The following is a 15,327-nucleotide window of genomic DNA, read 5'->3' on the forward strand; positions in this document are numbered from 1 at the left end:
AAAGTGCAAAAGCTGTTTCCGGTTAGCCTTTCAAAATAAAACAGCGGTCGACGCTAAGAACGCGATGATGATACAGGCTTGGAGTAAATGTAGCGGTCATCAAAAAACTAAATTTAATTTTGTTTTTATTTCAAGGAAAGAGAACTGCACGCATTTTTCCTTCTCTATTTAAAAACAGCAACCTAAAGATGGTTATTTTGAAAATCATACAACTTCCGGTCCAAAAAAGTAGCCACACTATAATTTTGTTCAAACAAGACTCTGCTGTCTTTCAGACTTTTGATTTTTTCAGTCACTATTTCAAACAAATTTGCCTGAAAGTCATTTTACTTTGAAAATTCAAACACTTTATTAATTTACAGTCAGAAGTGGCTATTTTTAAAATGGTATATTAAACATTGCACTATCAGAATTTACAGCTGTGTTCCTTTCATTTGGATGATGGAATTGAAAAACCGTAACACTTTTATTGCAACTCAGTAGAGCTCAACAGATCTGCTGTGTGAACATCTTCGCACATTTCCCGGTATTGCGGGCTGTGCGGTCAAGTGAGACAGACTTAATTGGCCTCATAATTCAAATTGCCCATTCAAACAATGTGACTGCTCGGTCCTGAGCAAACAAATGTTTTTCACACTTCAGGGATCCATAAACGTTAATAATTCACCCCGGGAGGATTCACCGCAGCCACTGGAATTCGTAGAAGAGATATGTGACTTTGAGCTCTGACGTACACAAGTACAAAAGTTTAGTGTGCATGCACGCGCTTGTGTGTGTGTGTGTGCGCGTTCACCTCGTCTTGGTGCAGTGTCAAAGGCCTCTAGTTCTACTGCACCCCTGAGCTAGCAGAGGATTAGCAGGATTACCTCAGAGCTGCCATGTCAGTCAGAGTTTCACCAGAGACAACCCTGCCCCCTTCATCTAAGCCCCTTATCTCATCACTCAGACACCACTATATATGATATATGTGTGTGTCTGTGTGCATGCGTGTGTTTTCTAATCGCTATTGCAGCAATTCCTCAGTGAAGCGGCACAAGATAACTTGGGAAAATGTGCAATGTCAACGCGCTTGGTCAGCGCTACACCGTCATGGTCGCGCAGCGATCATCATCTTCGCGGTGTGTACTTCTAACATGCTGTTGGGAATTTGACTGCATGGATTTCGAATGGCTTTCTGAAAAAATCGACCAGAATGCTTTTTATAAAAAGCAGAGACGATCAAAGTGAATAAGAGTGAGCGCCTTTCAGAATAAGATCCAGTAATATATAACCTTCACTTTACCATACAACATGTCAATGTTGTATGGTAACATGACTTTTTAATTCCTCTTCCCTCAGCCGCAGGGAATCTTCAATCTTTGTAGTTACAGTTAACAGTTAAGACAATTCATATTTCATTTTATTCTTATTCTTCCTCCTTTCTACTATTATCTATTACTATTATGTTTTTTACTTGAAACTTTGGCACAACAATTTCCTTCAGGAAAAAATAAAGTTGTTCTCATCTCATCTCATCTCAACATGTATTTAGGAAATTATGAACAGTTGACACTGAGAGCAACATTACCATTAGTTAAGAAAAGAAAATGATTGCAAAAAATCAGCAGGTATGCAGGATTTTGAATATTTAAAAATCATATAGAAGTCACATTAACTCATTTGAAATGTTTTCGTTGTTCAGAAATACCACATATCCTTTATTTTCCTATTCCTCTGATATAGTATTGGTAGTAGTCGTTTTCCTTTAATTGATCTGGCTGGTTATTCATCCATAACGGTACGTGTGTTACCACATGCTTATCTTTTAATTCTGTGCATGAAATCAATTTTCTTTGGATATTTTATGTGATGAACTGAGCATCTGCTCTTTGCAGTGGGTTTCATTGACTGGAGCTCATGAAATTTCACTCGTGTGGAAACATATTTCATTCGTTGACATAAAATGTTACGATACAATAGAGGAGCACTTATTATGCACTGTTACTATAGTGATATCTTTATATCACTGGACAAACAAATGTAGTGTTCCTGGTCATATGGCGTGATTTTATGAATAACAGCGTTCAACGGCAGAGGGCTATATGCCAGTGTTGCACCCAAATGTGGTAAAAGAGCCTCACTAAGGGTACGACATCTGATAATTGTACTTTGGATTCATTGTGTGCACTCTGGCAAACTACTGTCAGCCATTTCACAGCTTCTACGCCTGTCATTGTGGGAAAAACAAAAAAAAGTTGTGTTGTGTGGTGAGTATTGTTTGTGAGAAGCGGTTGCCATGGTGCCCAATAAGGGGATTGATCGTGATTGTGTGCACGCCGAAACAGATATGATTGCGTGTTCATCCAATCAGTAAATACCTTTATTCATTTAATTGATTTGTGAATTGATGATATTAATGATATCGCATATCCCCTTTTTGGACCACATGTTGTGGTTGTTTGTGGGCGAGCGCTCAGAAATGAGCTGGTCCTCTCCTACGGCTGCAGGAAATGAAAGCTGAAAGCACTGGGAGAAGTGCTTTACTTATTCCGCATACCCTCGCTGTGATTTACACTAACTTAACAATGTTAACAAACCCCCCTCTTCTGTAGCTTAAACAAATATCAAACACTCAACAAGAGGCTGAACTGTTACAGCATTTTTTATTCTCCTTGCCTTCCGTCTTTAAAATTCTCTTTTGCCGCGTTTGAAAAGTGTCGACTGATTCATTGCGGCCCGTCTGCGGTTCGATTCCATTTCACCCGTCTGCTTGCAGACACCAAACCCCGATGGCCTGGCAGGGCAGATCCGCCACCATCGGGGTCTGCGATTGGGTGAACGCTGGCTTGAATGGATGAGTTTTGGTCAAGTTTAGCCCTACAGCGACTTACAAAGCGCTTTACACTGGATGCTAAATGTACGGCCTGCGGGCCAGTACCGGCCCACCAAGGGGTCCAATCTGGCCCATGGAATAAATCTACAATTTAAAAAAAATATTTCAAAAATGACTTTTTTGAAATGAAAGTGCAGTTCCTATACTGTCTGCTTGGGTCACGCTGTTTTTTTTGTCAGTGTTAGCAACATGGCACAACAATATGACTTACAGAAGATGGCAGCCATGCGGCTTTCGGGTCTGTAAATAGCATTTTTTTTTATTGTTAGAAATGTACCTGCTTTTTCGTTTTCCCGACTCCCTTATCACTAAGATGTCATCAAAAAAGAGAAAAGTTGACACCAAGTGTTGGGTTTTCCGAGAAAAATGGACCACTTCTTATTGGTTCGTTGAGGTTTTAGGGGCGGCGTAACACAGAAGGTCGAGCTATCAGTTCCTCCTAGTGTGTCAAAGTGTTATTTAGCAAGACACTGAACCCCTAACCGCTCCCCTAGCGATGGTGGACGGCAGCCGACTGCTCATGGTTCATCCATGATGGGTTAATTGCAAAGAATGAATTTCCCCACGTGGATTAACAAAAGGATAAATTATTATTATTATTATTATTATTATTATTATTATTATTATTATAAACCTGTATGCTTGGTGTGGATACAGCATGTTTCGGCGCAACTATGAGACTGGCCATAGCAAAAAATACAACTAAATGCACAGAGAACTGAGAAGATAGAACTGAGGTAACACTTCTGGAGTTTCAGGGTGAAATCATACAGCAGCAAAAGAAAGAACATTCACATGTAATTAAACTGTGGGAAAGGAGAAAAGCTGCACGGACAACTTTACATGTCGGGGCTTTTAGAGACTTGTACGCCTGGCAGAGGACGAATTCAGATTTTTCATCACGTTTGAAAGCCTGGTAGCGATTCCCCGCAGCCGTTTGACGGACAAGCACTGCGTTTCAGGCGACATTTTGATCGGCATCTTAGCGACTACGGAACAACTTCTCGCTTTTTAGGCGAAATGCCTCTTAAAAGGGGTGGGCGGCATCACAAGGAAAAAGCCCGAGGCGGCGTACTTCCACCAAAGAAAAACACTTGGCACTCATCCGCTGAGAATGCCGAGATTTTTGTAATGCTGTTAGTACATCCAGCTTACTCTGTTTGTTTCGGAATAAACAGAAATAAAGAGGAAATCAAATTCCTGCATTCGAATTTTGCTTTGAGTGTAAAAATATGGCGGGAACAAACGTGCTGACACAGTTAAGTAGACAAATACACATAAACACATGATGTTGATCCGACTTCACTGTTCGAGCGACCTCCAGATGTCGGAGATCTGAGCTTATTAGTGGGTAAAGTGGACTGATGGATGACCTCATCCGCCGCTCTGTCCCAGAAAGAACAAACAAATCCAAACAACGGTGCGACTGACCCAGGTCTCCGACACGCAAGCCCTCAATCTCCTGACAGGGTTATTAGGCAACCAAGAAGCAGATCAAGATACAGCTTTTATAACTTAAGTCCCACTTCTGGGTCTTTAACTCTGGATAAGGTCATTTGAATTACCGTTAAAGTCTCTGGAACCATCCGTCCTCTGTGAGGGAAATCGGATTTTGTCATTTGATCTTGTAGAGAAGGTTTTATCCCGCGCTGCTGTCCTTCCGGGCAGGTAACTTCTGCGGCAGGTTTTTAAAAAAGGCTTAGCTCCCCAGGTTCACGTCGAAATCCACTCATGTTGTTATCCCGTTAGTCAGGGTGGAGTGTAAAACAGAGGATCTGTTAGATAAACAGAAATAAATTCGCAGCTCGCTTCGGCAGTTTGCAGCGGCATCTGGATGCCGTCTTTGAGAGAGAAAAAAAAAAAATCCAGCGGTTTCCATCCCTGCCGATAAACCCGAATCGACACATTGATCGCGTTCATCCCGGCGTCGAATACGTCGAATACGTCCCGTTTTGCCCGATAAATCACATCACGGTGAGCGGATTCGCCGGATTTATCAAAAAGACGTTTCATCCTCTCATCCCGGAGGCCTTTGTCAGCCATCTTGAAACATCTTCGAGAAATCGTCCCAAGATTTATCGGCGAATGACGTGACCGAGGTCATCGGCGATCATCGCGGAGTCACACAAATGATCTACCCACAACAAAAATGCAAAATATTCTTTATCTGCACAATGTATGTTGATGTACCTTGCATAACCGCATGAGCCAATATTGCACAACACAAAATAATAATGTACATTTTTTGTCATTACCCAAGTTCACTCTGATGATTTACAATGAATTGAATGAGCCAGGGATGCTTAGTCCCTGCATAGACCCAAAGTATGTTGTCCAGGACAACTGGATTTTAGTGCCTTCACCTTTCTCTTTCTCAACTGGCTTTTTGGTGGGACGTCCGTGTCGTATTTTACACGAACGGTCCGAAAATGCCGCTCCACATTACCCGTCTTTGGTATTGCGATGTTAGCCCGGCAGATGAGGCGAACGCACTTTGAAAATGTCATTGTAAAAAAAAAAAGTCCTTTTGTCTTCTTACTTGGTCCAACTCCCTCACTTGTATACCCTTAAATTTAAGAGAAAAAAAAAACAGGGCTATAAGTCGGAGGTAACTTGCCGACTAGCTTGAGGTCATCTGACTGGCTGCTCTGTATATCAATCAAGTGAAGTATATTATTTTTAATGTCATGCGATCTACCGGTATTACCTTTGCGATGGACGTATCGAGCGCCCCTGCTTTAAGGCGGACCACTCACGAGCGGCTTCAAGGACCGAAGGATTTGAACGTCAACAAATCACATGAACAGTATTGAGAAGGTTAATGTTCCCTGAATGGTTAACAGGTGTGAAATAGGCCGGTGTGTTTGTATAATTACATGAGCCGACTGATTGTTTCAAGAGAGCCAGTAACCTTATACGTCTGTGTGTGTGTGTGTGTGTGTGTGTGTGTGTGTGTGTACTAAATGAACGTATTTGAGTTTTCAGGATAAGTTCATATAAAGACCGGCTGATGTTATGTTGTTTGCTAAAGGCCGTGAGAGGAAAGCGATAATACTTAATGGGTACCAAGGCGTTGGCTGTCACGAGATGGTTTATCAGTCAGTTTTGTGCTCTTAAAAAATTTACTTTTCAAAATAAGAGTGATTTTTTTTTTTTGTTTGGTAACACACTGGTTCCTAGTACAAAGTGAGGGAAAAAATACACTCCCAATTGTACGTCACATACTGATGATAGAGAGGACGCTGGATTGTAAATAAAGCCGACCAGAGGCTGGATGTGCCTGACAAACACACCGGTAGGCTTCAAATGGCAACCAGATATTCCCAAGTGGACCGCTTGAAGGCTGGGTGTCCCTGAGGGGGTTTACCCAGGACGACAACAGCTCCCATTATCCGAGCTGAGAACAGGTGCTTTCAACAAAGAACCTTGCATCATTATGGCCTGATGGGAAACGGGAGAAATATCAAGGTCCAGGAATTTACGAGGTGGCCCTTTTGAAGCAGCGCAGATCCGATGGAGGGACTTGAAAGAACAACCGGGGTGACAAAAGGGGAGGCTTCCAGAAAGTTAAGTGAAGGAAACAGCATGTAGGGAAAGATGAGTAACATCATAATGACTCGGTCATAAAATTACTTTTGATTCTGCTCTGTATTCTGTATTGTAAACAAATGCAGCACATAGTTAGTCTTGGTTACATAATAGCTTCTTGTTGAAAGTACTTTGTCACATGCAAAACACAACATCATTAAGATATTTCTTTTCTCATTATTCCTCCTTAGCACATCGTTGCATTTTTATCTGCCATGATTCCGTCCAAATGACTGACCTAATTAGAGGGTCACATATATATATATATATATATATATATATATATATATATATATATATATACATACACATAAAAATATATATTTATATAAATATATATATTTAAATATATTTATATAATTACATATTTATATATATGAGTGTGTGTGTGTGTGTGTGTTTGTATGTGTTTGTGTCTATATATGTTTGTATATATGTTTTTATGTATATATGTTAAAACCAAAATGCTATGGAGGTGACGGAATCTTATCAGGATGTAAAAAGTGTTGTCTCGATAAAAACATTTTTGAAAAGTATTTCTCACCTCTAAATTTAAATCTTAATATTTCGTACCTCTAAATAATCTATAGATATAGAAGAACTTTTAGACTACAATGCAAATAATAATAATAATAATAATAATAATAATAATAATAATAATGCTTGAAAAGCACTGTGCTCCAGTTTATTACTGACAAATGTAATACATTGTGCTTTTCATTCATGCGTTGCATATGTTTCTGCATATTCTAAGATGAAATATGTACACAAAGCAGGTCTTTCTAGTTTTATAACCTCCTCTGTCAATCCTGTTTTTCAAGAATCATCGAGAACCTATAGCTCATGAGTGCAATTTATCACATTCGTGATTTTACCGGTCGGATCTTTGGACTAAGATGATATTTATCGTTCAGTGGGGAGACAGTGATGTTCTCAGGTCTCAGAAAAACCGGGACTGTTTCCAAGAAAAACATCTCGTCGTAGCTCCGTCCGAGCGGAGGTTCTCTGAAGACGGTTCTGCAACCTCTCGTTCCCTCTGCTTTAGTTTCAACATCCATGACGCGGCTGTTTGGTCACAGATTCCCGGTCCTTATTTGTTACCACTGGCATGATATGACAAAGTCACTCCTGTGCATCGACACAATTAAGCATCTGATGCCAAGATAGTGACAATAAAATGATTGTCTCTCGGTGGTGCTAATTTGATTTACTGTAATTTCCGGACTATAAGCCGCTACTTTTTCTCGCACAGCAGCTTAAACAACGATGCGGCTAATTTGTGGATATTTTTGGGGGGGCTAACGCACTTCGTGCCGCCAAAGCATCTCGCCTCGTCACATCGGACCGGTGAAATGACTGTGAAATTCTGAGGCCGTTTAATTCCGACATCTAAGACGACGCCTTTTAGTGCGCTGGAGGACGACAGAAAATGGATGGATTTTTCCTTGTGTTATTTATTATTAATCTTTTATAATCGGCTTTGTTACAGGCAAAAAAAAAGTATGTATTTCATTTAAGTTTTAGAAAAATGTTTCTGTATAAATATCTCATGTTACCAAGTGGACACCTGCAGCTTATAGACAAGCGCGGCCTGCATGTGTACACATATATTTATTTTGTTATTAAAACCCGGTGTGGCCTATATTCAGGTGCGCTCAATAGTCCGGAAATTATGGTAACAATAACACTAAATATGTGGCATTTTGCGCAGAAAAAGCAGATGTAGCATCCCAAAACAAAGCAACTTTGAAGTGTTACAAGCATGCAGTCACCAAAAGTCACCCGTTCAAAACGTTTCCAGACAACAATCATGTGGTATGAACTGCGCGGGGTAGAAAACGCACATTTTTTTTTTCTCTTACGGAGTATGTTCTGCTGATTCTATTCTCCTGTATGGTGGACCGTAATGAAATAAAGCTGTTTTTTTTTTTTTGTGTGTGTTTTTTTTTTTTTTTTCGGGCAAAGAGTCAAGCCCCTCAGGAAAATAGAAGGCAAACACGATAAGAGGCTGCTGGTGAAATTACAGGCTACATGCGGCTCTTAATGGAGTTCAGCTCGAGGTTGAGGGAAGTAAGGTCAGTCAGTCATCGAAGTTCCGACACTGACGGCACTTCCTACATTCCTGCACACCGCCGCTAACATGAAAAAAATACTATTATGTCTTAAAACCTAACCATTCATATTAAATTCCAGAATGAAAAACATGCGCCCCGTTTTAGTAAGAATACATGGATCTCATTCTACACGCCATCAAAAAGAAGTATAATGAAGTATAATAAAGCACAATACTGATGACTATCAGCACTTTCTGCAGGTCAAACCACATTTCAAGTCATTGAATAAACATACCACTGGCGGTAAAGTGTGTGTGCGTGATGCTTTTTTTGATCACTTGTGACAGTTTATTGAAACTTATGCTTCTTCTAGATTTATACCAGCCAGTGCAGCTGGATGATGCAAAGCATTCCTTCTGTGAGGTCACCGTCGAGATCTTCGGCGGCACCGCCAAACAGACACCGCTTGCTTTGTGGATTATGAAAGACGCTATGAACATTTGATTTTTGGATCATCCATTGTTCACTTTGGTGGAGGAACGCTTGATCCGAGTGTTTAAAGCTTCGGGTAAGAACAAGTGATGTGGGATCCAGCTCTTTAATTTAGCCTTCAACCCATCTGCGAAAGGATGCGTGCGTTCCACGTGCGTTGTCGTCCTCTCATGGCGTACGAACAATCAGCTCTAATATCCCGCCAGTAAATCCTTCCATCACATGTGGCCGGCGGCCCGGGATGAGGTTGGCTCGTCCCTCGGGTTTCTCGCCTCACGCTGTAAATCCTGGAGTTTCCGAGCCCAATCTTTCTTTCGGATCCGCAAAATGACACAACCGCCTCCGGGCAGCGGGCTGCACAAGTGCTCTGCAGCTTCTACGTCTATGCGCATTTTTGATTTTTAAGCGCATGTGTGTGTGTGTGTGAGTTACCGGCTAAATACAATTTCGATCAGGCCATAGCTCCGTCGTACAGCCAACTGCGGTGGGAAAAGTGGCATAACATTGTTTTTGAACTTCACAAACCTCTCTGAAAACCAAGATTGGGGGAGTCTGCTTCCTTGTTTGCTTGTTGGGACGGTCAGAGAACATTTGCTCCGGTTCCAGTTATTTCAAGCGAGGGCAATTATCACTTTCGAGCCGGCATATTCAAAAGGTGGCTGCAGAGACGGGCATGCAAAGAACAGCAAAATTATGATTTGTGGCTTTGCCACAGGCGCTCTTGTGGGTGCGCTTCTGATTTTATGCAATTATTATGTGCGTGTGTGTTTTGATACAGAGGAGCTGTTGAAACAGGCATATGGGTTATGAAAGCAACATAATGAGGAGTCAGGTGAGCACGCATATATATATATATATATATATTCAGCAAAGCAAAGAAAATTCAAATGACCCGTTTTCCCTGAGGTTCGACGGTCGAGTGGCATCAGACCCATTCACATTATGATTATATATTAATGGTGTAGTGACGGAGGTAAGAAGAGCATCCAGCCGCCAAGTGTAGGACAATAACACGGGATTGTTAAGAGACACGACCTCCCGCAATAAAAGTGTTAAATATTTCCCGCAGCATGTCTTCCATCAGTTTGAGACGATATTATCGTCTTTTTCCTGTTTTATCGTCCATGAACCCCCGCGGTAGACGTGATCTCTCTGCTGAGATTTTCATTTTGCATTATACAATTCATCTGTGCAATACTGTCACGGACATTTCAGCAGCACACCTCTAAAATTCTATTTCACTCGTCTAAATGATGACAACCGCCCGGGTACAAGAGTTGAACTCAACCGCACTATATTGAATTTCCCCCTGATGTTTGGCCACTTCCATTATCATCAAACAGGTAAAAACCAATACGGCCACAGAAGCGAAACAAACACGACGGGATAAATCAAAACATTATTATCGGTGAAAGGCAAACTTTATGCCAAAGCTGCTTTAATAGATCACATTAGATTGTCGCTCAACCGTGTTTTGGCTGCGCTCATACCAATGTAGTGCTTGAAAGGGTTGATATTCCCTGAGGGTCTGAGTCTTTGCACGACTGTGCAGTGCAACAAATCTCTAAAATGATCGAAGGTGTTCCCTCTAGGGCGGAAAACAAAAATCTGCTTAGTTTTATTATCTTTGAATATTAAATTGGGCGGCACACTTCACATCACTAAGGTCCCTGGTTGGATCCTGACTTTCCATGTGGAGTCTGTGCGGTTTTCCTTCGGTTGTCCAAAGACGTGCAAGAGGTTTGTTGGACGCCCTAAAGCAGGGGTCTCAGACTCGCTGCCCTCGGAGCAATATTTTGTGGCCCCCTGCCTGAAATCATATCTTTGCGTTCGTGCGGCCCCCGGGTTTTTTTTTCCGCATGCATCTGGGGGTTTTATACGGTGGGTTTAAAAAAAAAAAAAAAAAAGAAAACAGGCAGGGAAAAAATGAAAAAGTTACTTTGCGAAGTAAAGTAAAGTTGTTTTGCACAAACACAATAGCAAAAAAAGGGGCAAAATTAAAAAGATTGATTTCATAACCAGAATAGCCTTGTAAACATTATACCTCCTCTTATACATGCTACCAATCAATTTTCTAATAAATTCTAGTGGCAAATTCTCCCACAGTGACAGGATTTTATCTTTTAACTCAACAATATTTTTAGGGTGTCACTTCATCAATTCTTTTTTAATATTCGTTTTCGACATCAATTCGTCATGTATGTTTTTAGAGGAACAATTCATTACACGTAATTTTTTTATAATTTACCTGTTTACCTCCTTTACAATAAAATAAAGAAAAAATTTGGACTTAGTGTTACTTCTAGGTAATGATTTTACTGGTCCGGCCCCCTTGACATCAAATTAGGTAGATGTGGCCCCCGGACCAAAATGAGTTTGACTCCCCGGATCTAAAGTTACCGGACGCGGGAACGAAAGAGTGAATTGTGCTCGTCTCGAATGATGAGCGCATGCATGTGACCCAATGATATATCGGTGACGGGTCCGGGATGAACCCGGGATAAAATCTAGCTTCTGCAAAGCAGTATGGATAATGATGTTTGCATCTCAGATGACATGGGATGCTGTGGAAGGCCACATTTCATATTTTTTTTGGTTTGTTTGTTTTTGGTTGCTTCTTGTTTGGGGCGCAGTGGTTAGCTAGCTGGCTAGCTAGCTAGCTAGCTCGCTAGCTCGCACTTTGGCCTCACAGCAAGAAGGACCCTGGTTCCATACCGACAAGGGGACCTCTTTCTTCTTGGAGTTTGCACCTTCTCCCTGTGTGTGCGTGGGTTTCCTCCTCGTTCTCCAATCCAAAACCATGCAGCAGGTGTGTCTATGTGTGTCTATGTCCAGTCCAAGGTGTACCCCGCCTCTCACCCGCGACCCTGAGTGCAGGATAAGCAGCAGAATATGGATGGATTGTTGCTTGGTCGGTTTTTAAAAAAGGACGATTCCCCAAAACCTTATTGACACAATCGACGACCCTGGCATCATTCTCTGGCTTGTCCCAAAAACGACCTACTCTTTAGTTTTGTTGTTTGTTTACGTGTGTAAACAGTGTTTAATGCCCTGCACAGAGGGGTTGTTGTTGGCGTCTGCAAGGTGTCTGTGATAACTATCATTTTCACTCATTTCATGTAAGCTGAAGCAGCAGTCGTCCTTGTCGAGACCTGTAATATCTCTGCTCCTCAGAAGTCACAGAGTTCTCATTAGGCCTGGTGCTGGACTTGCCAGGGCTCATTATAGGCCTTGGATAACCTTTTAAAAACACACCTTTAAGTCCGGCCTCAGTGCCCAGCTCTCCTTTGAAAGCTGGTTTTAATGCAAGTGGGCTTTGTCTCTTGGCTTCGGTCCCATCGGAGAATCGTCGCAGAATTCAAGTTGTAGCAGATTTTAGTGACTTAATCGGACGTCTAATTAATAAATACAGGAATACATTTGGATTAAAGGGAAGCCACGCGCTGGACTGTTTGCCAGTTACCATAAATATCTTTGGAAAATATGCCACATTTTTCTCTAAAGGGAGACCAAAAGCTCGTAGCCACTCCCTCCACACACCCAGACCGATTGATCCTGGTAACATGATGCTGCTCGTCTGAAGATAAAACACTAACACCATATTCGTGGCAAACGGACCAGTCGTCCCTCTGTCGACCGGGCAGCCTTACAGATCATAACATACCATTAGATGCTTCCTAACGCCCTGCCCTTGTTTGTTTTGAGCCAGACAAGCATTTTAAAAGCCAACAATTTTGTTTGCAGCGAGACATATAACCTATCTTTTGACTGACTGAGTGCCAAGCTCCCGCAGGTGTTGTTCTGCAGGAGTGACTGCAGCACCTGGGATCTGTACAGCGGAGTAATGTGAACAATTTTGATCCAATGTTTGTTCTTTGGAAAGGAATTTAAAACTCGTGAGATGTTCTATCATATTTGAGGTGTCATGCCGCATTACAGGCCATGTATTGGCTCTTCCTGTTTCTCTGCGGGTTACGGCCAGGCGGATGCGAAGAATCATCCGTGCTGATTTAGGTGTGTCCAGAGACCATTATTGGGTAGTGGGTTTTGGGGGTTGCACTGGATTTAGAGACCCCAGGAGATGCTTTAAGAAATGCTTCTTTGCTATAGGGGGCCAGCTTGAGTGTCTGGCCTGGAAGTGACCAGCTAATCTGAGTGCAGGCTAATGAAAACAAATGATCTGACGAGGTCAAAGGGTCGAGATCAAGGATGAGCGATCCACCGCCCCTCTCGGCTTCCAACCCGGGAGATTAATGACGCCACAGAGCTACCATTTCTCTATATCATTTACTCCCTGAGGCCTCTAGACCTTGGTGGTGTGCAGCCCACCTGTTGGCCCATTAGAGCTGTGTGTCGCAGAGCCAGAGGGCATCCTGACTGAGACCGCTGACTGTTTGCCCTTATGCATAGTAAACAACAGTTTGTTTGTATGCCACCAGCAAAAAGCCTGCCTTTTTTTTTTTTGTTGTTGAAGCAGCAGCGCACATTAGGTTGCTGTTATCTCCAAATAACATTTGGACTTTCAGGTAGAAGTCAGCGGCCACAAGTATCACAGGTTTCTGTGGGTGTTTTTGTTGGTTTATCTGCTTCATAATTGCATTTGGTAGCAGTAGAAGAGAGAAAATACCGAATATATATAAATATATATGATCCTTTAGCAATCATTTTGATTTAATTTAACCTTTGCGGGTCAAAAGTGACCCACTACCATGTTTAGCTGTAGAAAAAAACACCTTAACCTATTTTTTTCCAACTTGAAATTTTATGACTTTTCCTAAACAGATGCCATAATTAGAAAAAGTGATACTTCTTTTTATTTATGTTTCCATGTGGGCTGTACGCCACTCGGGTACAAAGATTGTCTTATGGGTCATTTTTGACCCGTAGGACAAGGGGAGTAAACGCAACGTTAAGATCGCACGAGCGTTAAGTATATACATTGCAACCCCTTGAAATTAGCATTATTTCTATATATTTTTTCCGCAGCGGCTGGCACTGCATACAGAGTTGTCATTTAATATGTCCATTTATCTGTGGTGTTTTGCCCAATAGAGGTAACAAAGAAATACTGTCCATTAAAGCTGATGAAGAGATGCATTTGTCAGCAGCTATCTGAAAGAACCCGGGTCAGAATGAAAACAGATGCCGTCTCTTGCCGCTGCGCCGAAGAGTGAGGAGGTCTTTGCGAGACGAGGCTGCTCTCTTCTGGACGGTCAAACTCAAAGCAGACGGATCTGCCAGACTGTGCGGCACAACACAATGAATCATTTAAAAGTACAAGACTAACTTAAATCATTACCGTGCTAATTGGACAATTACCACCACATTTGTTTGCATATTACACTTTAGTGCGGTTACGACAAATTCTACAGAATGTTAACACAACTGCTTGCAGGCAGTCCAAAAACAGCTTGCCAGCTGTGCTCGAAGGCTGATTGTCATTATTTTTATCATGATTCATTCATGTTCCATTTGGCTGATCCTGCACCCGAGGTCACGAGGGGGCGGAGCCTATCCCAGCTGTCACTGGGCGAGAGGCGGGGTTTAACCCTCTCAGGCTCAAATTAAGTTGTAGTTGCAGGAAAAATCTGATATTTGGCTGTCGCAAATCTGCAACATCTGCCTGGAGAAGGTTAACCCGGCCCAGGATCACGTATTGAGCATACATAATAATCATAATAACTTATCATTATCATTATATTGTTATTGTTGTTGTTAATAAATAGCAATACTTCAACTAATAGCAATAACAATTATAATAATTATCTGATAATCATAATAATAATCATTATTATGATTATTAGTCTTATCATTTTCCTTTCTTTTTTCTCTTTAGAAGTCGTAACAGCAAATCAGTCTAATCCATCTAACCACATTCTCTGTATCCTCCTCTTGCACACAACTAACATTATGATAATATTATTATTATTATTGATAATAATAATAATAATAATAATAACAATCATAATCATAATCATTTTCATAATCATTATTTATATTATTAGCATCCGCATTTAATAATAATATAAATAATAATAATAATTATTACTATTATCTTATTGTTATTTTCCTTTCAGTTTTTCTCTAGAGGGGTCGCAACAGCGGATGAATCTTCTCCATCTAACCCTGTTCTCTGTATCCTCCTCTCACACACAACTAACATTATAATGATACTAATAACAATAATAATTATAATTATAATTATGATGATGATTATTATTGCTGTTGCTGTTGTCGTTGTTGTTGTTGTGTTGTTAATGGGGCCACTAACACTAGAATTACTGCTAGTTGTGGTAGTAGTATTACTAGTAAGGGTGCCGG

This window comes from Fistularia commersonii, chromosome 28, assembly GCF_037954325.1.
Source record: "Fistularia commersonii isolate RoL2024-O1a breed Wild chromosome 28, RoL_Fcom_v1.0, whole genome shotgun sequence".
Classification (NCBI taxonomy): Eukaryota; Metazoa; Chordata; class Actinopteri; order Syngnathiformes; family Fistulariidae; genus Fistularia; species Fistularia commersonii.